Below are 27,953 nucleotides of genomic sequence, written 5' to 3' on the forward strand. Positions count from 1 at the left end.
ACGTTTTTTCTCTGAAACCAGTAATAATTAAAGTTATTGATTTCCACGAATTATTCATTCAAGGCAAAGTAAATGGTATCGACATTCGATACAATAAACGAGGGGAAAAACCTGTTATTTAATACATTTGTAACATATGCCTAGGAGTAAGCGTTTATAAGCAAAAAAAATAATAATGTTATTACTACGCACTCGTCTTTTAGGTGTACAGTTACAATATATAACAGCTATCAAGATAGTTTGCAAAAAAGTAGCTCTATTTTTAGTTGGATTAATGCACTTTATTAATATCGTCGAACAAACGATATCGCAATGACATTTAAGTCACTTTGGCGATCGTCTTATCGTGGTATGGTACAAATGGTGTTAGAATTTTCGCATTGGCGCCAGAGCTATTTAAAATTAACAACAACAACAAACAGCAGCCAAGAAAATAGCTTAACCTGATCGTATATAATACTAAATGCTTATACAATATAGTATAAACATATATAATACTGAATTTACAAGGCATTTCAAGACAAAGACATCAAATATTCAGTATCATATAATGTAAAATTACCGTGCAAATCTTGAAACACCACATTGTTAATTATTATATGATATTAAAACTTTACTATCCATATAGTACATGTTTTACAAGAATTTTTCACGAAGAAAAAATAGGATATAGTTTAGTTTACTATTGTTAATTTATCGTTACACCTACCAAAGGCCAACCCACCCTCAGTCGAAAGTTAGCGGGCGCCGGCGACAGACGTGTGTGGCCCTCGTAGATATCTCCGTGAATTTTTAATATCGATGTTTTAAAACCTCTCCCCTGACATAGAAAAATACTTTTATCTTCAAAAATATTAACAGTAAAGTGAAAGTTTATGACAAATTTTTGTGAATGTTTTTTTTCTTGGTGTCTTAAGTTTTTGAATTGCTCAAGAGAAGAAGTCTCCGAGCGGACGTACTGAAACTTATTTATCAAGACGGTAAGTTTTATTATGATAGGAATTAATATCAAGGCACACCATCAAAACTATCTTAAATATGGTTCAAATTCACGTACTACAAATAACGTAACAATCTCACAAAGTTTAAAGTGAACAGGTGCTTCCGATAGATCACTTGAATACGGAAACTAATTAAGACAAATTATAATTCAGAACTTTGAGTTTTATAAAAATTAAATTAGTTATCTCTTATTTTTTCTTATACTTCTTAAGTTAATTTGTTTTAAGGGAACGTTTTAAATCTTTCGCCGTATGATATATGAATTCTCATACACGACACATCTAAACCTAACATTAGCCACATTAAGACCATACACCCACATCCTATAACACCACGATATTTAACCATTAATCACTTATTATATTATGACGCAATTTACTTTTTAATAATGATGAAAATTTTGTTGTGTAGCATGTGCGAACAAATAATAATTTTTACATAATAATGTCACGACCTCAGTTACATGTTACTTTTAAATATTAATGATACACCTATGTATGTTATTGATTCATTTAATAGTCGTGGCGTTTTAAGTGTATTAATTTATTTTATTCACATATTTAACTTCAGACAAAAAGATAAATAGTATATAATAATACTGTCAATGTATTTGTAAGCGATTTCAAAAGAATTTCACTACTCAATAAGAATGAATGTCAAAATATTCATTTGTAACGTCTACATTAATCTAGTTTTGTAATGTATACTGTTCGACTAAAATTAGATCGACGTGAGTTCCTAAGACAACTCCCTGTTTAGACTCAAGATACTTAAAGAGCCGTATTAATGGCTGGTGTTCTCCAATACTCATTTAAATATTAATAGAGACTCGCTTTTATGTACATCATTTAGTAAAACATACATTATTATTTTTTCATTTCATGAATTCGGATTACACGATCAATACTTTCTGACCTCTTTGTTTTGTTTTGTTATGTTTTTTAATAGAATTTTTTTATTAATTTCCACTAATAAAGAGTTACTTAGATGTAACATCTAAGTTTTAATTGTAAAATGTAATCACAAAGGTTACCTTAGGTAATTTGTTATGTGATACGAGCAACAAAGTAAATAAACATTCTCATAAATAACCTGATTTCGTGTTATGAAAGAAAAAAAAAGGTTTTTGTTAATAATTTGACATTAAAATTGTTCAATGACAACGAGTATATTATTTGAATTACTTCTTTTTGTGCTTTTTATTATTAATACTTTGTCGAAAACTACCTAACTAGAGGAGATAAAACAGTTCAGTAAATAATATTTCATCTCAACCTGGCATTTCAATTACTCGTTTTTAATAGACAAAGTTTATTGACAAGGCTTCATCAGTTGTCCTTCGATTTTGATAGTTTCTTCTACGTTTTAGTAGTAGACAGTTTACAGCAACAGTTTCAATGCTTTCCTTATTAACTTCAAAACATGGAATTTCTTTTTAAATTATTGTACAAAATTTCTATACTTATTATAATTGAAAAAACAATTATTTAAATATATACCTGTAAAGGATAAAAAAAATTCGAAAGAAATACTGAGCCGGATCAGTGACCAAGTTAATTATATGTAACAGTCCATAGAACCTTGATAGAAAACGGCCTTTTAAAACGAGGGTTAAAAAGATGTTATTAAATAGCACATACTTATTCATCAGTATAAAGAGAGTCAGTACTTTGTGTATTGAAATTTACTCTGGGTAAATGTAAATTTTCATGAAACTCGGTAATAACACAAACATTCATATTCCAAGTTTCCGTATTTCAAGAAAAAGAATTTCCATGTTTATCCATCTATGCACGCTCCCGTTTAAGTCGTTGGAGCTTCTTCTAACCTGTCCTACTTTTGAAGAGACGCTCACTATTCTGACAAGTTACAAAACGATTATACTCATGCAATTTTATGTAGTTCGCCTGTTGTTCATAAAAGAAGGTTTCGTTTGATAACAAAATTAAATTTCATATTTGTAAATTATAGCTATACATTCGAGTTTTTTATCCGTCCGGGAGTGATGTATAAAATGTTTTTTTATTTTTTTTATTCTGTATTATTTGCCTGTGTTCATACAGTTTTATATTAAAAAAAAAACTGTAATAGACATGAATGGTATGTGTAAGTTTATGAAATGATACATTTCCATTGAATTCAATAACTTTGATCACTTTAAAGGGAACAGATGTTCGTCTAAATGAACTCCTCTGAAATAAAATTTTAAACAACCCCCCTGTTTTGAAATTCTAATGGAATCTTGTAATCAGTCTCGGGAATTATAATTTCTCCTGCAAAATTTGTCATACAATCAATTTCCTTCATTTTATGAATTCAACCTGTGTATATACAAAGATTTATGTCTTTCTCTTATATTTTTGCGTTAAATTTATAGGTAAAGTCAAAAGTTTTATGATTCTAGATGTATAAAGAAAGTGAGTAATCTGAGAGGATTCAAGTAGAGAAACCATGAGTGAATACAAGTTTAATTTGACATTTAAAAAAATATTTAACTTAAAAAATACATCGTTCACACAAAAAAACTTTTAATAGAATGTATTCAATTTTAGAAGTATGTCACTCTGACAGTCTGACGTGAAATGTGCCGAGAGATTTTTATCTTTTCTGTTTTTAGTGTCTATAGTTAATTAAAACTTGAAAAAAGTAACTGTATTACTCAATAACAGTTACGAGATATAATAAAAAAATGCTAAAATAAAGATCAAATACTAAAAACTTATGCAGATTATTATTATAAAAAATTTAAATTTCGTTGTTTTTCACATTATTTATTGCGAAATTAAGATTTATTTAGAGTTATTAAAGATATTTATACAAAATCCTCTTTAAAAAAATTATATTTTATTAAAATAAAAGTCATAAAGGTGTACATACGTTACATTCTATTAAAATACAACACTATTAAAATTTTGCTACCTCAACTTTATGTATTTAAAGACTATCTTGTCTGCCAAATAAGCAAAACTAAACTTTGGTTATCCTCTTATGCAATTCTCTTATCCTCAATTTTATTGAATTATATATCATACCTCATTCATGCTGATGTAAAAAGATATAACAAGAATCGCTGAATACATAACACACCTACATAAAATATAAAAACGTCCAGTCCGATTGTTTCAGAACGAGTTATCTCTTGATTAAATTCGAAAAAAAGAGTGATAGAAAATATTTTTTTTTCTTAATCCAAGTGATAACTTAAAGTGTAGATCTATGAAATAAAATAAAGCCATGTTTTGCTCTTAAGTAATATCCCCATGTAACTTTTCAAATTAATATTTCTTATATGCTTTCACCGATATCCATATTAGTTCAGTTTCATTCAGTTTTTATATTTAAATTATTAAAAAACTATATGAAAGTATAGTAATGAACTTTTTAAATATCTGGCTTATTTTAAGCATCAAACGAGGGTTTCACAAATTAAATAATTTTAACAACGACTTTAACATTATTTAGCAACACAAATTGAAGTCCTTTGTAACTCCATCCACTGTACAATACAACAATGTTGTTAAGGAAAACAAAGATGGCCCGTTCAATTTTTATACCTCTACGTCTCTTTGTGTTTATTTACTTGCGTCGTTTTTGTTGTGATGGAGATGTGAAATGTTTATATATTGGATAAACATAATCATAAAATAAATATGTATCTAAAGTCTAAACTGTTTAAAAAACTTTATCATAATCTTATTTGTGTATTTATTTAATAAAAAGAAATTAAATAACTATTTCTTGAAGTTTATTCCTTTATTCCGCATTTATTATACACTTTGTAATATTTGATCGTAAGATTTTTATTGTTTGATAAAAAGTTTATTATTGATTTATATCAAGATTATATTAGTGATGGTCCATTCCATTTCTTTTGTCTTATTCTACTCGCCGCTCTAAATCTGTCTTTTCCCAAGAGAGACAACGTTTCCGTTTACCCACCTTATGTCGTGGTTGTCAGTCAGTCGAGGTGATTACTGGGTCTCTGGTGATTTGCCTGATGAATTATACATGATCAGTCATTCCATTTTCATTCATTCATTCGTTCATAATTCAACATTTAACTAATTACTTTAGTAACGATAATTTATATAGCCAAACAGAATGTATATTGAATTTTCTATTTTTATACATAAATTCGTAATAAGTAAAATAACTATAAAATTTACGTTAATCGAGTTAAGATTTATAACATAAAACGGTTGCGTAAACATTAAGAATATCTAATTTACATGGTACTGCGTGACACAATAATTTGATATCTAAGCCTACCTTTATTTGATTACGAGCATTACGCGCGTAAAAAATGTAACACAATAAGAAGGCAAACTCATAACACGAAAAGTAAGATATCCTTGCGATAACCGTTAAATAAACGACTGACTCCTTAAACTTAGAGAATGGAAATTATCCAATATTATTTAACTTTTATAAAGTCGTTAAAAAAAATTCAACTATATATGCATGTCGCAATACAGTCGGCAGGGGAGTAGGGATAAAGTAAAAGACGCACGGCAGATCAGTTAAGGCCAATACGACGGCGTTAACCGTGCGGTATTTGTATATTTACTCTCTATGTATTTTACATGTTCCAGAGTATTTGTGAACTTTTGATCAGTCAGTGAAATAAATATTAAGTTCAGTTTTTAATATTTATCTATTATCTGAATTATTGCATTTACTATGTAAGCATTCGATGGTAGGTTGACATAAAAATTCATAGATGTGTACCTTCTCCATTGATTATGTTATTATAACTAATTATATAGATAATATTAAAATCTTTAAATTATTCTGTGGTTTGTGTGTTGTTGGATTTGATGAACGCTTCTAATTATTGTTATTTAATGGGTTAATTAGTATATTCTATATAAAAAAAATCTCATTAAACTTTTGTTTAAGTTGGTTTCTTTTTTCGCACTCTCAGTATAGCAATCAATTCGCAAAAAGACATTTGTTTATCCCTTTGCTACATCTAATACGCCTTATTTATTTTGTTTACTAATTTGTGACTACCGGCGACAAATAGTGTTATGTATTTCAGTAGAACCAATATATCGAAATAGTTTATTCCTCTCTCCTTTTAGATCCGAGGTCAGAACACTCTTGATTTTCAGGTTACTCGTATTAACCAAATGGCTAACATTAAATTCGAAGTGTTTGTAAGACAATGCAAAAAATTTACTAATCTTTATTAATTGATTGAATATATTTTCTTCACACAATCTTAAATTCATACATGATCAAGTGACCTTTTATAAAAAAATCAGTCAAGATATTTCAGTTTGTGAATCCTTTCGGACAGATAGATCAGTACGTCTGAACCTATAAGGAGAATGAATATTATCAGGTTTGGTGTAATATTTATGAAACAAATTCTTTGCCTTCAATCATATAGTATATGTACTTAATTTGAATGTTTATTTATTTTCATTTATTATACCCGTTACATTATTATAACACCATTTTTGAATATACTAGTATGTCATAATGTAAATATATTTTTTAATCACCATCAATATGATATGGCTACAAAATTACATAACAAAGTTTTAACTTTGCAAATTATAATCATATTTAAGCAATTGAAATTGCCTCTTCTGACATCACATCAATTGCTTTTATTTACGATCTGAGTGAACTAGTTTATTGGACATTATTACATAACTATTTGTAGATAAAATCTTAGAACAAAGCAATTTAATAAGAATGACATGAATTGTAACCCTTATTTTTATGGATATAAAACGCATAATTAACTTGTTATTTGGAGTAATGTCCAGAACGTGACCAGGCAGAAAGGCCTTACCAAATGTAGGCGTCACCAATGTCACGAAAAGTGACCGGAATAACTTTAATGAACTAATCGAGCAACGGAAGATATACTAAACGGTTTTGGTCAGGTTATTGTAGAGGATAATAGATCATTCAACATTGGAAAAGATTTTTGAAAGAGAAATATTGTTGTACAATAAAAGGTGGTTCAATATTATCTTTTTTTACATTAGAAATATGATATTGAAATTATATATTTAAAGATATACGAATAATCGCTTATTATTTTTGTGTATAGAAAATGACAATTGAAAAGAAAGGAACATCTTTGGTAATTTTTACGGAATATATGTGTAAAAATATACCTCTTATTATATCATAATAAATAATCTTATTTTGCGAAAATTAATGAACTTTAAATTTGTAAATGAATTGGAAACTTTGTTTTATTAATATTTCTTTTTAAATAACACATATTTAAAATTTAAAACAAATGATGGAAATGTCTTAGAGATTTATTAAACGACTTTAATTTATTCAATATTTATCATAGACCATTAAAAGCATTACACACAATAATAAACCCAGATCAATGGGTGGATTTTTTTATATAATATCTCATAGCTAATTCAAGGTATGCTTTAAAATAAGAACTGAAAAAGTATACAGCAAACGAAGTTGCGCGTTTCCGTAGCCATTTTAATTAAGTTCTATATTAAGAGACATGTTTGAATTAATTATTATACACACATTAAATTTTATGAAGAGTTAGTTAGTGAATTGAAATCAAACATACTTAAATTAGTTAATATAAGACTTATAAGCCTTTGTATTTGATACCTTGTCGGATATGCTCCTTGATCTTTAAAAATAAGTGGAAATTCTTATTTATGTCGATATTATCTTGGCATATTATTTATTACGTTATAAACAGTAAACAAAACATTGTCAATAATACGTGTAGACAGACAATAAAATACATCAAATTGTATCTTTATATTATTATAACATAAATAAAGGTTTTGATAAATTTATTCATAATTTTCTATCAAGCTGTCCTGATCCGCGGATTAAAAATCGAAGCCAATGATTATAGATATCTTACAACTAGTTTGCAAATTAATTGAAAACTTCATTATTGTTTTCTATTATTTAAAATTCAAATGAAGCAAAAATTATTTTTGTCTTATGTTAGAATAAGTAAATATTACTTTTTGTTGTATCAAATATAGGATGAACAAGCAAAACAGTCACACCTTATGAGAATAATAACTCACCGCCCACGAGACCTGGACACTCTGAAAAGTTACCACTGCAATTCTAAACTTTAAATTGGGAATACGTTTTCCAGTCGCATGTATTTGAAAAATTACTGAAAATCTGACCGTAGTATATGAGAAAAAAACATTTAGAATGAAGCTATACCTCATCAGTCACAGGGTTATGCGAGGATATCATTTCAATAAGGGATTCAAGAAATAAGTTGACTTAATGATTTGGTGATTTTGGATTTATTATGTGATTTATTATATACACTACATTTTCACCCGAGGTTTCGATTACTTTACAGCGACCGTGATCACGGGTAGACAAGGTCAAAGTGTGAGGCTGTTTTATTTGTCATCCATCACACAGAAGGAGCTAAGCTAAGTTTAGTATTGTGATCTAAGACAACGGATTTTTAATTTTCGAAGGGATCCCAGGTGTTAGATAATTAGCAGTTATTTTTTTGTTTGCTCTTGAAGTAGCAGAATTGCAATGAAAGCGTTGCAAACACAGTTGTTAGTACCTGTGTACAGCTTTGCTACCACTATTCTGAAAAAGAAAGGCAGTATGAATAGTTACCTCCTGGGGAAAATTATTTTTTCGCATTAATTTTGGTTGAAGGTAAAAAAGGTACTCCGGTTACCTCACTAAAATAGGAAAGTCCCATTTATGTAAACCGATGCTTACCCCCAAAACGAAATTTATATTTAACTAAATAAAGATAAATGACAGTATTATCAAAGATTTAACCAAACAGAGGTTTCTGGATGGTTTTGTTTAATAAATATTTATTCAATAGTGGAGTTAATAGCAGTTTTAGCAGTTATATGTTGCCGTATATGATCTTAGTGTAGAGATTTCTCTAGAGCTGTTATACCGATTAAGCCACCATCAATATGTATTTATTGAAGTCTTACAAGTATACCATTATGATAACATCACTGGTATACATCAATCAATAAACTAGTAATAGTCGCTGCCCATTGATTCACTCCAGAAAATCTTTATGTTATTATATCCACTGATGATTTATAAGGTATCTTATGATTATTGAATTAAGGATTACAGATTGTTCCAGATATATAATTTTTATGTTGTTCTGCCTTCATAACAAACGTTAAGGTCTAACGAGAACTACGAAAATAAACGCTCCATATCAAGATACATTAAGTTTCAAAGACCCGGGTGGCCGAATTGATGTATTTATTGTTTTCAGCCAAATAAACGGTTTCTTTAATATTTATACGGTTAAGTATTTTTTTTATAATATTCGAGATATTTTGTCGCAGTAAGAGTGAGATGTTTGTTTTTACTTTTGATAAAATAAAATATTCGTGCATTTAGTAGTTTTAATTTGTTCAACACACGTTTCACTTCTTTTACCGCAACAGCGTATGTTGTTAGTGAGAATAATTTATGATTACCCTTGTATTTGCTCGAGTATATTTAATTTTTTTTGTTCATTCCTCTACTTGATTACAAACATTTATAAGGAATAAATGTTCTTCAATGTGTGTTTGAAATTAAAAAAATTATAGTATTTATGCTCATGGAATGAATATCAATATTATTTAGTGTAGTTTTTTCCTTTATGTTACAATCTTTCCTTTGTGTTCCTTTTTGTTACAATCTCCTAATATTATAAATACAAATGCTTGTGTATATGTGTGTTTGGTACCGCACCCTGAAACGGAGAGTTAAATGAGGTCAACGTGGTAATTGTTATAAAAGTTATTAAATATCGAAGTAATTCTATAAGTGTGTGTGCGCGCGTGTGTGTGTGTGTGTGTGTGTCTACATATAGCTTCATATATGGATATATTTATTGAGATTTAAGAGACATGCGAAAAAAATATTATCTGCCAACGTTCCGTGATGTTTGCAGATAAAATGAAAAATTTTTCAAAGCACTTCTGTTTTATTCCGTTACTATTTCATACAATTTCAGATATATATATATATATATATATATATATATATATATATATATAATAGTGACTCTTTGGGTGGAGCCGTGTTATAATAAGCTATAGGTCAACACGAGAATATACATATAACACACGTATAAATGATTAAATTGCAAGTGCTCCATTATATAACATGAAATATATCTGATTTTTAGTTCGTCATACAAAATATATGGGAGTGTTGCTACAAAGGCCTTCACTTAATGTCTGGGATCCAGGTTATTAGCACTAAGTTAGTGTATCTGACTGGTTGTAAATGTGGCTAAGTAACCTTTCGCGTTTCACTTAGAACTTACATCATGAATATGGTTCTGATATTGTACTTATTATTATTATACTTCGTTTAAATTGTGAGAGAGTAAAATATTCAAGTTTTTATATAGCATTAAGTGAAAAAATATTATTTTTAATACGTCCCAACGGTTTTTTGATATTTAAAGCAATTGATATAAGTGTATATTTAAGGAATCTTAAAATTATTTTACAATTTTCTTTCTGTAATAAACAATTGATTTTATTATAAAGAAAATGTGAAGAGGTACGTTGAAATTTTATAATAATTTAAAGTATTTTAACACAGGTTGTTATGTATTTAACAATATAAATATAAGTATTTTAATACAGTATATTTTTTGTAAGTAATAAACATATATCAGTTATGTATTTTAAATATTCATATTATTTGTACTTGTGTATAAAATGTTTTAAATTTTGTCACTTCTCTCAGAGTGCTTATTCTACGTTAATATAATGTTTAAATGGAATGTACTTAATGCATAAGAGTAAATCGCTAATAAACTTACATTATTATTATCGTTAATCTTAATCTTATTGTTACTAAATAGGTTAATGTTATTGTCTTAAAATGATGTTGTGAAATTGTTATTCTTATCATGTTGCTTCATTTTGTGGGTCTATTTTAATCACGTAATTAATATTAATTAGTGTTTAAAACCTGAACTACAACACAATATAACCTTGGAGTGAATTTAAGCAGAGAATAAAAAATGTTTTTTTAAGATTTTTGAAAAAATATTTACAATATATCCGATTGTCGTGTTAGACTAACTATGCTAAAAATATTTTAGGTTTTTCTTGCGTCACGCCAAAAGTTCAAGGTCAGGTATATTAGTGGGTTTATAGCCTGCCACCACTTGGGCACATATAACACAAGTGTTAGCGTGATTTGTTCTAGAATATAACGCGATGGTTAAAGGTATAGGACGAAAAAAAATTATTATTTCTTCTTACAAATGGTTGATACAGCGACAAGCTGTTCTCTGTAAGAGAGTAGACAATGAGATATAATTATGGAAGCTTTTATAAGAATAAATTGAGTGTACTTATATCGAGATGCAAAAAGTTGCATTGAATTTTATGGGGTTCTTTGTGTATATGGAGAATTAATGAATAATTGTAGTGTGTCTTTCTAACTTTGATTTTTATGTACATTAACCTTTTTGATGATTTTAGTTTGATTTTTTTTTTGTGTTTCATTTGTTGGATTGGGATTCCATTTATTTATTTTTCAGAATTTCCTATTATTCTTGATAGACCAATATTAATAATAATGTGAAGTCTAGCTGACCTGACAGATGTTGATTTACATATACGTTACCGGATTTTAAAAGGATCTGCAAAGTGGATAACGTCTAAAGTCACGTTCTCCTACTTGGTCGCATAAGAAGCACAAAGAATGAAAGAGGGAAGATATCCGCAACCCATTGGTTGTAGTTGTTATCTTGTACAAAAGGAATATTGCTTATTTTTTGTTATAATATAATCTTTCTGAGCAACAAAAGACTAGACAGAATTACAGAATTATATATATGTACATCTCAAAGTATTGCTTAAACGACTTAAAAATAAATAAATATATATATACATATATATTGCTGTGTCAGATTATTTCATCGAATTGATCGTTTACTTTCCAATAATTTACCAATGATTTGATCCCATCTTTGATATTCAAAAAATAACATATGGAGAAAGAAAATATATACAATTGACATACAAAGGAACTTTATACCCCTATTGAATATTTGTTACTTGCACATTGGACAAAATTTTTATAAATTGTTTTTTTCTTTTTTATTCATTATTATTTTGAACAATAACTTCTCATGGCTATACTTTTTTCTCTATTCATGAATCTACACTATCCACATATAACTTAAATACAGTGCTATTTTATATTCAAACAAATACAACGTTACGTTTAGTATACGTTTTAATATTTGTTAATATTTAACACGTATGACATGATTCAAAATATTAATAGGGTACTTAGTAACTGTCAGAACTGAATATGATAGCTGTTCTAATATGAGAATAAAATTTATGTTTAATATTCTTACATAGATATTTATTAAAATGAATTTATGAAACGCTATTAAAAAGCCAAATTATTGTATACCAGATATAAAGTCAACACTTCAGTAAATTTTTATTAATTCCATGTTTTTTTCTCAACTTGATATAATTCATTGCATTTATTCTTATATTTTTGGAGGAAAATTCCCAAACGGTAGTTATGAACTGAATAAATATTGATAATAAGACATATTCAGTATATATATTAGTTAATTACTAACTAAAAGTAGGGAAAAGTAACGTTCATGACCAGTTCTTTATAAGTGTTCGAAGTTATGTGGTTTGTTAAATCGATACTGTGAATAAATAATTTATTTTAATGAGAACTGGTGTTGGTGTGATGTGTAATTTAAATTACACATAGAATTATTTATCTTTTAACCATAAAAATTTTCATTATGCCATTGTTTTTTTTTTGCCTTGATATACTTACATCCTCTATTTCTTTATAAGTAACTTCTGTTAAACATGACGTTGTGAATACCAGACACTAATTTATCACCCGTGGTTGCAAGAACTAAGAGAGTTCTTATACGAGGAAACTGTGTTTAGTTATTTGATTCGGTTGCACCAGAATCACTGAAGAGTAAAAGTACAGTTGGAACAAAACGATTAATATGAATAAATTAAATTTAATATGTATGTATATCGCAGTCTTATTGTAGACTAGGTAATAACTATTACTGATGTAGTAACAAAAGATTACTTTAACATCACTTCTTTAAATCTAGTAAATTATAATATGCAAAACTTAATTGATACAATAATATTACTCATCTAAAAATAGAGCTTAAGATAAAATACAAATGATTGACATTGGAAAACATTATTGGAATATTGCCATCATATAACTAACACCAACATCTCTTATAAAAACGCTGACATGTGGAGAGGCCCGAGAACTAGCCTCAGAATCATTTGAAAATCAACATGATTTAACGTAGTGAATTTTATAGGTCGTGTCTTCGTTGATTGCTATTGATCGATGCCTGTTGATACATCTAAATGCGATATCGGCCCGCCCAAGCTAGTACAGTCACGTAAAATCAATAGATTAGTTTGTAATGCGTGTCTTATGTAAAGCTATGCTAGTACAACATTTCCTGTTTGTTTGAGTATTTCGAACCGATGAGCTCATCATAAGAGCATAATAATAAAATCTCATCGGATTAGGATGAGCTGTTTCTTGTTTTTTATAAATGTTATTTGAATTTCGTATTGGATTTATAAAAGCTGAAATGTGATATTTTCGTATAAAATTGCTATCATAAAATTAAAGAGCTTCTAATATGAAACACTGCCATTAAAATTATATGAAGCTTATGAAAATTAAAATAATCTTTGATGGATGCCTTTACTTTGTCTAAGATCTCGCATCTGAATTGTTGCACATATATATTTAAAATGATTTATGCTACACATATTTTTTATAAGACAAAATGATCAAAGTAAATGCTTCTGGTCTAAATGCTTTTAAAAAGATTACATTTGAATTGAAATGTAACCTTTGTACATTATTCGGGATAAGTTGCGGGAATTAAATATGCAAGAAAATGAAGGCTGAAAAGGGAAGTTTATATTGACTTAATTTTCGTCGAAATTCGGTATGTTTATTCTCTCATATGTAAATGAAAATTTTGAAGTTGAAGCGTGGCTGTTAAATGAATTTTAAAATTGATTGTACAAGTATAGAAAATTAAATTACTTCATTTATAAAATAAAAGGTTTCAAATGCACTTTTTAGAAAGTAAACCCTCTGTTCTATGAGAGGCTTAAGGATTGTACAAAATAAAATATATCAAACATATTATTACAGGACTTTAGATATTTTTGGAATTATTATTTATAACTTCAAAGTAAATAGTGGTTATTTTATATTTATGTTATATGAAGGGAAACGTGACATTCCACTTGATGTTTGGGGCTTTGGTCATTTATAGACATGAACGTTACGGTGTGTTGTCTCAGAGGTCTTAAAGGATTTATCGAGGAGCGGCGAGGAGCAAAGGGGAGAGTTGAAAAGTTAGGGCTCTCATTACTCTCACTCGGATGAAACACAATATTAATAAGGTTATCAAGCAAATTTTTGGTGGCATTAAGTCTTCTTTCATAAGAGTTTTAGATCAATCTTATTGCTATAGATCTATTTAATTTTTTCCTCGTAAACGCCGTATAAGCAGCCTAGTAAAAGGTTTAATTTATCTTTGGATTATTACTACGTAAAATTTATTAGCTGCTTTTCTTAATTGCGCTTTTCTGCTTTTGAACTTTGTTAAACCAAAAAACATTAAACGTTGAAGAAAATCATGAATTAAAAAAAGACCCAGTATTTTTTTTTATCATACACGTTTCACATACTCTTATATCAAATGGATGTAAAGTGCATCTTTGTGAAGTTAATAATAAAACAGACGATACGCTCTATAAATCCTTACATTGTATAATGTAAGTAATAGTAGATTGATATCATTGAAAATAATCTTTTATGTATGCTTTTTCCGTTATGGAATAACAATTTAAATGAAGTTTGTGCTATTTTATCTGTATTTGTCTAATTATTCATTCTATAACCATACTAAATTAAACCTGGCATTTGATTTTAGGTCGTATAAAAATACTTGCGTAATAATTTTTTCGTCACATTATACGCGGTCAAGAAGGGACTATAAAAATTAAGTTTATTACGTGGCTAATTACAATAAAAGTCTCTCGTTTACTTTGAAGACAAACTCCCGGAGGCTGTGGTCCGTCCGGGACGTGAGCGGAAAATGAATTGTGCCTTTCCGAGTTAATCAGATTCTACCTCTTAATTACTACTTTGTTCACAACAGCCTGCTAACTATATTTTCTTAAGCAGGATGACGAAAAAAATATAGTGTTTTAGAAGTTAAAGAGTAGGTAGTACCGTGCAGTACTATGTCATCGTCTATAACAACAACTATTTAAAATTGTTTTAATTAACAATAATAATCCTTAATTGATAGACATTCTTACTAAACTTTTGACTGTTGAATCAAACACGTGCAGGAAACGGTAGTACAATTACGACCGATGTACGTTTACCAATGAGTGTTTTGTTTGAAAAACAAGCTCATACCAGTATATGAAATACGACATTTGAATGCCTGTTTAGTCAGAAACATCTATTATTAAAGGCTTATATATTTTAAGACTAAATGATTTTAAGATGCGAATTATTTTCCGTATTCAATTTTAAGTTTAAGGTCACGAGGAACTAAACAATAATATGAGTCTCAGCATTTATGGCAATACATTCAAAATGAAGAAAAGTCGAATATAATTTTTTTTTCACTCCTTATATTTAATGTAATATTACAAAAATGTAGGTAGAATATAATACATTAGTGCTGTAAAAACTAGGAAGTCCTCTTTATTTATGAAGCAACATGATATTAAAGAGTGAAATATTGCTTTATATTCTACTTGTAAATAAACACATAAAATGAAGGAACACTCTGGTTTGAAATAAAACAGTACGTATATGTCTTATTTCAGCTTTAACACAACAAGTTTGTGTGCATATATAAATATATATGTAATAACGATTATAACAAAGAACCCATAAATTCCCTTATGTAAATCAGAGGTCAATGCCATAAATCCTTCAATATCGTAACATTGCATTATTAATGATAGTTTGTGAACCATATCAGTTTCGGCTTTCTATCGACAGACGATCGTAATTACTAAGCGAGCCTTATAAATAATGGATAAATTCAATTATGCTAATTGTTGGTTCAGAAGCTATGGGTTATTTTAATGTTAGAATACATAAAAACACTGTCTAATATACGTGCTCACTTTCTACGAAAATCAAATTAAATGTACATGATTTTTACGAATCGAATTTCGTTTATCATTGACAATCATCATTTATTTAGCGTAGCTTTAAAAATTATTTGACCTCAATGTGATTTAGTGATTCCGGCCTATTTCCTCAAATTTGTAAGGAATTTTGTGAAACTATCTTCATTCTGATTTCACAACTTTTAAAACTTTCGCGGTCTCTACGGTGAATTTTACCCGTGAAAGTTTGTACCGTAATGTATAGAATTTACAAACTAAGTGAGAGTAAAAAAAAAAGGTTCCTTCAGAAAATTTATTTAGAAAAGTCTAGTATTTAATATTCAATGTGATAACAAATAAAATAAAATTTTGGTAAAACATTTTTTACACATTTTGAAATAAATACATTCTCTTCAATTAATCGATACTAATATTATAGAAGCCAAAGTAAATCCGTGTTTTTTTAACCACTATATCTTTAAACCACTGATATTATTTGAATGAAATTTTGTGAACTACTTCTTTTTTGGAATTAGCTTTTTCCCGTGTATAACATAAATTAAGTTAGTACTTTATACAACTCTCTGCGATGACTTTTATGAAAGAGTAGTAAAGAAGATCCTAGAGTGTCAGAAATCAGAATGTCAGAAACATCTCTAAGCTCTCCTATTGTGTGCAATATTCAATAAGAAACTAGTTATATAATAGAAATAAGTTTAAATAAATTATTTATTGTTCTTTTAAAGTCTCGTATTTTTTTGATTTAATTATATTTTAAGGTGCTACAAATCTATAGTCTCGAACAATTTATCTTCAATGAAAAATAAATTGCTATTAATTGACGTCCTGTAAGTAATACGTGTGTGACAATATATTTAATTTCAACAAGTATATTTTTATTAATAACTCTTAAAAGATAACTTCGGAAACTTTACGCTGTATATTCGATTGATATAACACTGAAACTTTTTAACATTTCAATATTTCAAGCGAACAATGATCGAGTTGAAATTTGAAACGCCTTTTGATTGTGAATCAGACTAACGGGAAGCAAATGAAATGTAAACGTCTCGCATCGAATCTTCGTCTTTGCTTTCGAGTAAATTCTTGATCATCCCATTGACATGTTTATTCAAGTTCAGATTTATGAGATTTTTATTACGTTTTCGCTTGATTTTCTTCAACGTTTTTTGATTTTACGTTGTTATTTGTTGAGTGATTGTATTTGTTTGAGTAATTTATCTTGTTTGAAAGGTGCAGTCTTAACAGAACGTCGAGTTTATTTTTGGATAATGACCGGGACCAGAATTGTTTAAAGGTTAAATTTTATAGAAATAAAAGAGCCAAATATTTTATTCGATTCTGTTTATTTTTATTTTTATTTGTATATTTATAGTTCAAGGTTATTAATGTTTTTGCAAATCGCATATAGCAATATAATTTTTATGTGACGATTATTTTGAAATACTGTAAAAGTAAACGTAATATAAATTGGCATTGCCTGTTACCTCGCCTTTCTGAGGCTGCCTGATAAGGGCAGATGACCAAAGTTATTGATTATAACCGCATAATTAATCTGTTATTGATGGTTGTTTGGTAGCTCACAGTAATTAATTCTAGCCACAAAAGGGTTGATATATTTTAATTAAGGAAGATAATCAAATAAAATAAATATAAATCCTGCAATTTTTGAGTCTTTCAGGCTCGTTTACTTCCCTAATTAAATTGTTATGGCGCCACTTAAGTCACTACTTAAGCATCATATATATTTTATTCTATCACTATGAAGGTATCAAGTCAAAGTTTTCTTACAAGCTATCAATGTAATGCTTCCTAAATTTCCTGTTTAAAAAATGTCAAGGTCATCTTTGTTATTAATTAACCATGATCATAAAGAGATTAGACTTATATTTTACATTGATTTATTCCTTGGACATAGATATTAAATGTGTTTTCATAGTAATAAATATATATATATTTCAATAAGATGAAAAGGGTAGCTAATCCATTTGCAAGAAAGGGTGCGACCTGACGGAACATGTGTTCGAATATTAGAAATAAATATGTTTCACTCAGTATTGTAGCTATGGAATTTTCGTTTTATTTAATGTTTTATGAAATAACCACTTTGGAGAGTGTAAAGGCGTATATTAACAGTTGCCATTTTCAAACTCAAATGATTTACGTTAAAACATATTTTAACTGAGATTTAAAGTCTCATAAAAATAGGTAATAACTGAATTTAAAACTAAACCAAATAAACGTGCAGTTGAAACCTTTAAAGCTAGCAATAAACTTTAAGTTCAACATCAATCTGACATTCAAAACGTGTGATTTTAAATACTTGTTAAGTAAATGTTTGATATTAAGTCAGAGTTACTGAACATTGAAACCTGTTTCAACATGAAACAATTCAATCGAACATATCAGTTACCAATTAAAATTGAAGCGATCAAATAATATTTATGAAAGAGAAATATCAGAGATATGAATACCATGTTTAATTTTATCTTACTTATAACAATTTTCGTATGTTAGTCAAGTTTTAGTACTTACATTTATTTTTATATAACTCGTAACTTCTAGTTTAAACGTATTTTAATAGGTAGGACTCTTATTGACAAAAGTAAGAGACCTTTTAAAAATGTTCTTTAATTTATGTTGACACGTTTCATTATAGTGAGGATATTCAATGAAATTAAAGACATTACATATATATAAAACAAGATATCAAGACACATTTTTGATCTTCTAATTTATTTTTGTATGTATAATCGTAAAATTTGAGGGATAATAAAATTTAATACATGTGTTACGTATTAAAATATGTAACTACATTTAATATTCAGATATCATTGTTTCTGAATATTTTTTTGTAACGAATAAAATAACACATGTTACCGTGCATTTATGACCCTGTTACTGAATTCGATACGAAAAAGAACATTTTCACGGACAAAAAATTTCACAGTAATTCAAAAATAATTTTCTCTGAAAGTAAGAAATAGAAATTGAAAATGTGGGCTAATTCTTTAAGTAATTTGAGAATAAATATCATAATTATAAAAAGTTTTAGGTCTTAGATAATTTTCTTTTCCATTTTCATTTTTCTTTCCTTTGAAAATAACAGTACAGATTGTCCGTGCAGTGGATAAAATCAATTGACATTTTGGTCACAGAGCGCTTTATGCATCACAAGGCGTTATCTTAGTTTTCGCTCTTATTTTTAATTGCTTGCTGGTACATAAAAGTATAATATCAAAAAAGCTATAAAAACATTTATATGGCGTCAGTTTATATTTGTTGATACTACCTTAAAAGTTGTATAAATATATTAAGGACGTAATATAACGTAATTAAGGAGTAAGATTAAAAAGCAACTTCTTGTAGAACCATTTTACTACTGGAAATAAAATAATAATAATAAAATCCGTTCAAATTTTCAGATCTCCAGTAGTTGAGTATAATTTGGGGTATAAAAATACGTAATTATCCTTGTTTGTTTTATTTGATCTTGATTGAGAAGTTCAGAAGTCGTTTAGGACAACTTACAGTTCCATTTTTGAAAAAAAATCGATTGACAGGATACTATTTGATTAGTCAATAAGATATTCAAAGCTAGATTTTATTTAAACTAATTGCTAGATAAATATAATTTAAGTTAAAAGTGATGTCAGATTCTATATTTAATAGTATGTTTTATTTAAAAAACTGTTAATCGGGTCATCAATCGATCTGTGATCGCCTAAATATAAAATTCGAGAGCGTCAGCGATATTTATTTTTGAAATATATGAAATATTCAGTACAGTGAGGGATTTCACACTTAACCAATTTTTTCCTTTTACGCCAGCTTTGCGTGATAAGCGCTTATGCATGTTTAATGCGAAGCGCCTCTCCTACAATGTTCTATTATTTTTAGGCCACCTTACAAAACTCACATTATTTAGTGCAATAGGTCGCTGACGATCGATTACAACGGAAATAGAACCCGACTGTGAGTTTTATCAATGACCCAATTTCTTGGTACTATAATAAAACACATTATTTTGTCATTTTTAATGTAAATTAAAGTGCATTGTTATTAGTGGCAATTTAAAAGTTTCTTTGAATAGAATATAAGTTAACTGTAGCCTATAGCAATATGTGGTAATGTTTAATTAAACATAAGTGTATTAAATGGTAGGAACAATAAATATTAAGAGTGGAATTTTTTTCAAAAAAACCCCTAAGCCAATTCCGTTGAAGTGAAGTGTTGTAAAAAATAAGTGTTATTTGGGACGTGTGTCGTTATCAAACTCGTTATAATATAGGCCCATTATTAAAATAATCCTTGGTTATACTGTAGGGAGGAAACGAGTAAAACCGTTTGAAAAAAGGGACAGTAAAATAGACTTTTACTTTATATTTAACTTATTTTGACTAACAGTGTGAAAATGATGTATAAAATTCGTGAATAATGACGTCAATTTGTAGATATTATTATTTTTATATATATGTCTTTACACTGATGATGATTATTTACTATATACATACATTTTATTTTCCGGTTGACGGTGTCAAAGCCAATATCACCAACAACAACTTGTCTATTCTGTTTTCGTAATGGCTTATAATGAAGACTCACAGTTTTCAAGATCAGTTCTACATTTATAGAAAAAGGTTTAAAATTTTACTATGATAGTGAAGAACTCCTGTTTTACATTCTTTAATAGAACATTCGCATGGAATATTGATAAATATTCCCAAGAGTAATAGTAATATTTCATTTAAAATGTTCATTCAAGAGTGAAAAGCATGATAGAGTTGTCAATAGAAATTTTTCATTGACTCCTTTGTTGATATTTTAATTTTTACGTTAAAAATAATTCTAAATACTTTTCATTTCAATTCCATTTAAAGCTCATTGGAAAAAAAATAATGTATTTCTTCATTGTACTTAAAAGCATGTGAATTTTTTGTTACATTTTACTGTTATCGCTTTTCGCCGCTACATTTATTTTATAACAACTGTATGGCTTTTGGAATTTACTGTAATATATGTGTTCTACATACTAACGAGATGTAAACAATGACAATTATTAAATAATTTGCTCAAGTTTCCAAACACAATGGAATTTCAGAATTCAAGCATCTAATACGCTTCAACAATTCAAACTAATGCATAATAGTTTTGTTAGCGATTCTGTATTTATCAAGCCATTTATCAGGTGATTTTAGTAGGGTTACGGATAATCTTTTATCGTGATTTTAAGACAATATAAAATTGTTTCAAACAATATTTGGTTTTTGGTAGATATATTTACACATATTTAATTGAATATAAAAACTAAAAATTAATAAAATGTTCAAATAAATTATGTATGTACGTTTTTAAATAAAATTCTTTTAAATAATATAAAAAAAATTAGTTATTATATTTTTTATCTACTACAAATAAAGGTACATATTTACTGTATATGATTTTTCTAATAATATGAATAAGTTAATAAAACTCGTAACATAAATCAGATTTAGTATAATGAAATTAATATTTGTACTGAAAGAGATATGATGATAGGATCACGATTATCTGGAGACGTCAGAGATATTTTAAATTAATTACTTTCGTTTTTAATATGTGTCACTAAATATTCTACATAAAGTAGGTAGTTGAAGTGTTTTCAACCTTTGTCAAAATACACGTATAGTATTAATATAAGATAGAAATTTCACCAACAATCCAATAGATTGGATAGTAGTACGCGACTTACCATTCTGATGTCAGTCCTTCGGGAATTCAAGAAATAAGGGTTTCACGAAGATATATAACTAGGAAACTAACAAGCTGTGTGATATATATTTGTTAGTATTCCTATACTAGACTATTTATCTATTTTAGGTCATACAAATAGTGCTAAAATAAAACTGCTTTTCATACTACTCCTTTTAATAACTACTTATTTCTTCTTCTGTACATATTTTAATTGTGAATCAATTGAATTTACTTTTATGTTATTTCCGTTGTAGATAAGGTTCAATTCTTTGAAGTATTCATATAGTGATTAATTAATAGTGTAATTCCTTTAGTTTCTGTTTATTGAGAATTACGTTTCTGTGCTCATTGACCTGAAATGTTTCGTTCTAGAAATGGGCCCAAAGGGAATCCTATATTATTGATGTTTAATGATGTGCCGATATATTATTAGTACGTATTTTTAAAAACCATTCAAAGTGCTGTAATCATTTTACAATGTTATTCTAACAACATTGTGTGCCGTGACACAGCCTTTGTTCTACTTTAAGCTATCAATTTGAACACAAATTACTTCAGCATCAACAAGTGTTTTGTTTGCAACACATTTCATCAATTATTATGTAAAGGCAAATAATACTGTATTTGAACAGGTAAGCACAATAGGTATTTGTTAATTTCAGAATATTAAACGTTGCACATTTGGTTAGTTATTTGCATTGTTTTATTTTGTTATATAATAGCTTAAAACATTAGTTATAAGATATGAAACTTAAAGTTTTTAACAACTTTCTAATATACTTTGTTACACGCTTTGTTTTTATATATACTGGTATGTTTCAAAGTTTAATCTCAAAGCAAAATTTCATTTTAATTCACTTTTTAATATATTTTTTTAAAACGTTATACGGGACTGCAATTTATCATCCTAATTCTCTAATTTATGTTTTCTTTGCGAGAAATTATTTGGACGTTAATTTTTCTTAAATTAAGCTATTCTTTAATTTGAGGAAATTATATTTACACTTTTTGTGTCTTCTACTAATTTAATGAATACGAGTGTGTAATATATATGGGTAATACAATGCATACATATATGTACATATTGTAAACATTCCGATGTTGCAACCATTATAGCTATAGCTGTTCTATATTTTTTTGTGATTATCTTCGTTGTGTTTCCGACTTCCTAATAGTACGGAACTAACCCTTCAACTTTAGGGCAACGCACAGCTTAGACCATATGCAAAAATGTATCGGTACCACAAACAAACAATACTAAAGGATTTATTAGACTTCCAATATTGACTTTCATGTATGTTTGTAACTGAACTAACCAATTTTAAAATATGCAAAATTCTATATTCAAAGTGGTTTATGGGTATTGACAGTGAAACCAATTAACACGAAGGCTGAACTCGTTGGAACGCTCCAATAAGCTAATTGGCTTGTTGGCTGTTTTGTTTAGGCATAGTACAGATAACAGGCGAGTCGAATTAAATTACACAATAAATATTTTGGTTGTATTATTATTGTGATAACAATTTTTAGTTGATAGTACAGGAGTGATAACAGCTTGCCTTTATTATTTTCACTAGCAGTTGCATATGGTGTTGTAAGTTATTTGATTCATCATACTGTGGCTATTACAACATGTTATATTTTTATCTCATTTCAGGTGATAGATGATGTGATCTCTAGTTTTGGAGATAAGCGTTAGATAGATGGTTAAATAAATATGTAGAATATGTGTTGGCACTTATCTTTTTAATACAAAAAGTCGTGTTTGTGTTTCACAAAAATACAATACCCAAAAAGGGCGTGACAGCGGTTTATTAAAGGTGTATTTTTTATGTGATTAAAAATAATATTATGGGTATATAAAGTCACCTGCATATTTTATTTAGAAATTATAAAAATATAAAGCATTATTAGCAATACAGAAAATAAGGAATACTTGATTCTTAAGGACTACTTCAGCTTCGGACAAATTTTATCTTCGCTAACAAGCTACGATTTATGCTATCCTAGTATTTTCATTACATGTACAGAAAAATATAGACATCTAAATTAATTATATTCTTATTATTTATTATAAATGTTTATATATCATATCTTATAACCTTCTCAGGTAAAATGAAATCAAACAATAGTCATTTATATTTTAATAACATAAATGCTTATACTGAATTGGGGAAACTTTGTCATAGTCGAAGTAAATCTGTGTTGTTTTTATAGTAAGTAGTAGATAGTGCTGTATTTTAACATTTATGTGACTTTATCTATTCGTTTTCAGTACTTTAAAATAGCATTAAGCTTAAAATTTATATTTTATATAGTCTTAATGAGATCTAAGACTTTTGCGAGTATTCATTGAAATGAAAATAATATTTTTATATAGTCTTGTTTTTTCGTCACTTTCGTTTGAAACACACTCATTATGCTCTGTGTACTTAAATTCTATATAAGACGCTTAAGAGTTACGTTTCAATTAGAAGACTGTTTCGTCTTGTGTTGTAATCAATGGCAGAAGTGTCGGTTTCACTGTTAACGCATTACGCCTGTTTAATGAAATGGTCCCGAAAGGGTTTTCAAATGCTTTTACGGTATAATGGTTAGATATAGTCACCCTATTTGAAGAGGGTAAATATTGAAAAACCTTCCCAAAAGATGAACAGCCCGAAGCATGAAAGGAAAGCATTTTGGGAATTACTAAATACATATGTTACAATTTTATCCGTTGGTCAAGCGTAAGGTAAAAAGGTTTCATGATAGGTTTCAATTATTGATTTTACTATCATCAAAATACGAGAGACACGTTCTTCATAAATAGCTAGTGTAATGATTCAGGTCTTTATATATTCTTTTAGTTTGTTTTGTTTTATATTATTTTCCTCATTAATTAGCTGGTCAATAAATATATTTATATATTTTGAAGAATAATCAACTTTAAGCTGTTAATACTACGGTTTAAATTCTAAGTATAGTTCGAGAAAAGGCTTTTTCCTCTTTGACTTTTATAGTGTGGAAGAAAAGTGCAACTCGAGCCGTATTTGGATTAAGGAAAATCAGTAGTTTTTCGTCATTACGTTCCATCTATTCACTACAGATTAAAAAATTTTTCTTGTTGTTACAAGGGAATATTTTTTTGATAAAAATTTAATTTTATTCTATTATAAATTATTTTTTCATGAATATTCAAAGGGTCATAGCTAGACATGTAGCTTGTACGATGTGAGTTACGTTCACACTTATATTACATTTCGTGTAAGTGTGAGTGTCTTAAGAAATATAATAAAGAAAGGTCTCAAGGATTTTTCTTTTATGTTTTGTAAGCCAGTGTTTTCTGACTGGTCGAATAACCTTCCATATTTGTATTTTGTGGGTGTGCCATGTGAATTATGTGGTAAAAGCTTTTCTTCAAACTTACTCTTTCTTTGTCTTTTGCTGTTAATATTAACATACAGATTTTGATAAATGGCAAGCAAAAGCTCAAGTAAGCAAAAATGACTAGAAACTGATTTCAAACATTAACGATTTCAATTTTTAACAATATGTACATTATACATCTTAATAATTTATTGTATAAATAAATTATCAGTTCAGTTACTGCAATACTCATTAATTATTATAGTATTACTATTTAAGTTTAGTTTTGGACATTTTTATTTTATTATAAATGAAATGTATGTATTTATCTACACAACATACACATACTGCGCTCTAATGATGTAATTTTTAAAGACCACCGTGTTTTGTGTGTCTTTTTAGGAAAATTATTTCTTCATTCAATTCTTTAAAACTATTTTTTCTTTGCTTGGCGAATTAATAAAACATATAAAATTAGGACAGAGCGATGTTTTTACAAACCTTCGTTTGAGAGAGCCTACTGTACTTTTATTTCTAATTATTGAAAAAATTATCATGAATTTGAAAATATCATGTTATAGTACGTTACTAACAGAGAAACCCTGGTGATAAAATCTACATTGTGATCCAAGATATGCTATTAATTGCGTCGCCTAAACTAAGCCTCCAATTAAATTAGAATTCCCGTGTTCTAATTCAGTTAGAACACATTTAATGTGAACATACATGCATATATTTAAGCATTTAGTACCATATACCACCTACTACTTAATTTCCACCTTTAAGTGCATGGAAGACAAGTATTATCTAGTCAAAATAAAAAAAAAAATCGTTAGCTTAACATTGACAACTACCATAGTACTAGTTTATTTCAACCGCAACGAAAATATTATGTTATTTTTCATTTTAACCTAAATTTAGACTGATTCAACAAACGTTCTTTGAAAAAAACCGTGAAACATGCATATTGGTGTTGCCCGTAGCATTTATCACGCAAACTGTTTAATTGTACGGGTAAAGTAAACAAGAGTTATGACACATGTCTATTTTAAAACCAGATAGTATTTACTTTTATAGTTGAAATTCTGTATATGCACTAGAATTTCTAGTTTTATCACCAAAACAGATTCAGAATTTTGAAACAGCTTTATTTAAATATGATCAGTTGGTTTTAGGACATTGACTGTGTTTCAGATTTGTGAGAAAAATCTCGTCATTATCATTGTATACATATGTGAAGTTTGGTATTTTATATTTCTTTATGAATTAAAATTTTCAGACTCAGATATATGTTTATTTATACTTTTTTATTTTGCCATTATAAAGACATTTTTGTGACCATCACAGAAAACGAATCTAAAGCATATTTGAAGCTAAAAATTTCAAAGCATTTCCTCTATATAAGGAAAATTAAATTACGAAGTGGCAGCTAAAATTTATCACACATTTTTATCCCAAGGAAATCCAAGACCCAAATTGAGATGGATAGATGAAGTCCAGAAAGACAAATCGGTAACGTCTGCTGACTCTGGGTCAGCGTTTATCATATTAAGTGAAACTGACAATTTGAGATCTTGACATTTTATATTAGAAAATATTGCGTCGAGTAGAAGTTTCTGGAAATCTCATTAGGTATGAACACGTTTGCGAAATATTATTGAAATTTTAAATAAACTTCGTTTTGAGAAGGGAAGACGGAAATTTAAATAAAATAAAAGTTTAGTTTTAGCGAATTAGCCTTGATTACCTAGTTAAAGTTTACAGTCCAGTTACATAGTTTGAAATTGTATTAGCATAAATTTTGAACTTCATTTTGTGAATTTATTCGAAGTTAGTTTTATGAGTATAATCCTTGCAGGGATAAAGGAAAGATGACGATGTGTGAATTTTTTCATCACGGTGAAATATTTTATTAAATTCGTTTAAATATCTTAGATAATTTGTCCAAAAAATTTGCTAAACTTTTAACTGATCGAACGTGACCTATTTGCTATGACAGCTTTTGTCAATATATAGAATTATGTGCCGCTTTTCCGTTATGATAGTTTTTGTATTGAAAGTCTTTATCCCATGCTTTTCTCGCATGATATTTATTTTATATTTTGGTTGAAATTGTAATATATATACTACCAACCGGTATTAATGTGAGTTAAGCAACTTTTGCAGAAGTACAGATATTACTTTTCTGTTTTAATATAAATTTTTCTTTTGTTATTTTAGACAGAAAAGTAAAATATTAAATCAACCTCTTATCTAATCAATGGAATTGGAATATGGTATGGTCATTTTATTTTCCATTAACCCTAAATGATAAGGTGCCACCTATTGATAGCTGTTAGGATCCAATTGGACCCAGCGACTACGAAAGTTCATTCCTTGAGACCAATCACATTATCGTGAAATTCACTCCTGAGTATAACATTTGGGGTGAGGTCATGACCTCTTTTTTTTTACTAACGCCTACAAAATCTCTTCCTACTTTTAGTATGTTATCTTTTGCTTTATTTTGTTTTTATTAAACCAATCAAATATCTACCACAAAAATGTTTGGTTAAGAGTCAATATTTGAAAGTAAAGTATTGTTTCAAAAACTTAATGATATAATAAACGCATGAATATCGTACACGAAGCATATTTTACAATAAAAGCTTGTGCAGACTA

General features: G+C 28.1%; 1 protein-coding gene across 2 annotated transcripts in view; it reads left to right on the forward strand.

Moving 5' to 3' along the window:
- The first annotated feature begins 742 nt into the window (after positions 1–742).
- The window catches only part of LOC116770151 (fibronectin type III domain-containing protein 5), a 71,470-nt gene continuing 44,259 nt past the window's right edge, over positions 743–27,953 (forward strand). For both annotated transcript variants that reach the window (XM_032661506.2, XM_061527817.1), the window contains exon 1: positions 743–980. The gene's annotated coding sequence lies outside the window, so the exon portion shown is untranslated. The remainder of the gene's footprint in view (positions 981–27,953) is intronic.

This window comes from Danaus plexippus, assembly GCF_018135715.1.
Source record: "Danaus plexippus chromosome 13 unlocalized genomic scaffold, MEX_DaPlex mxdp_15, whole genome shotgun sequence".
Lineage (NCBI taxonomy): Eukaryota > Metazoa > Arthropoda > Insecta > Lepidoptera > Nymphalidae > Danaus > Danaus plexippus.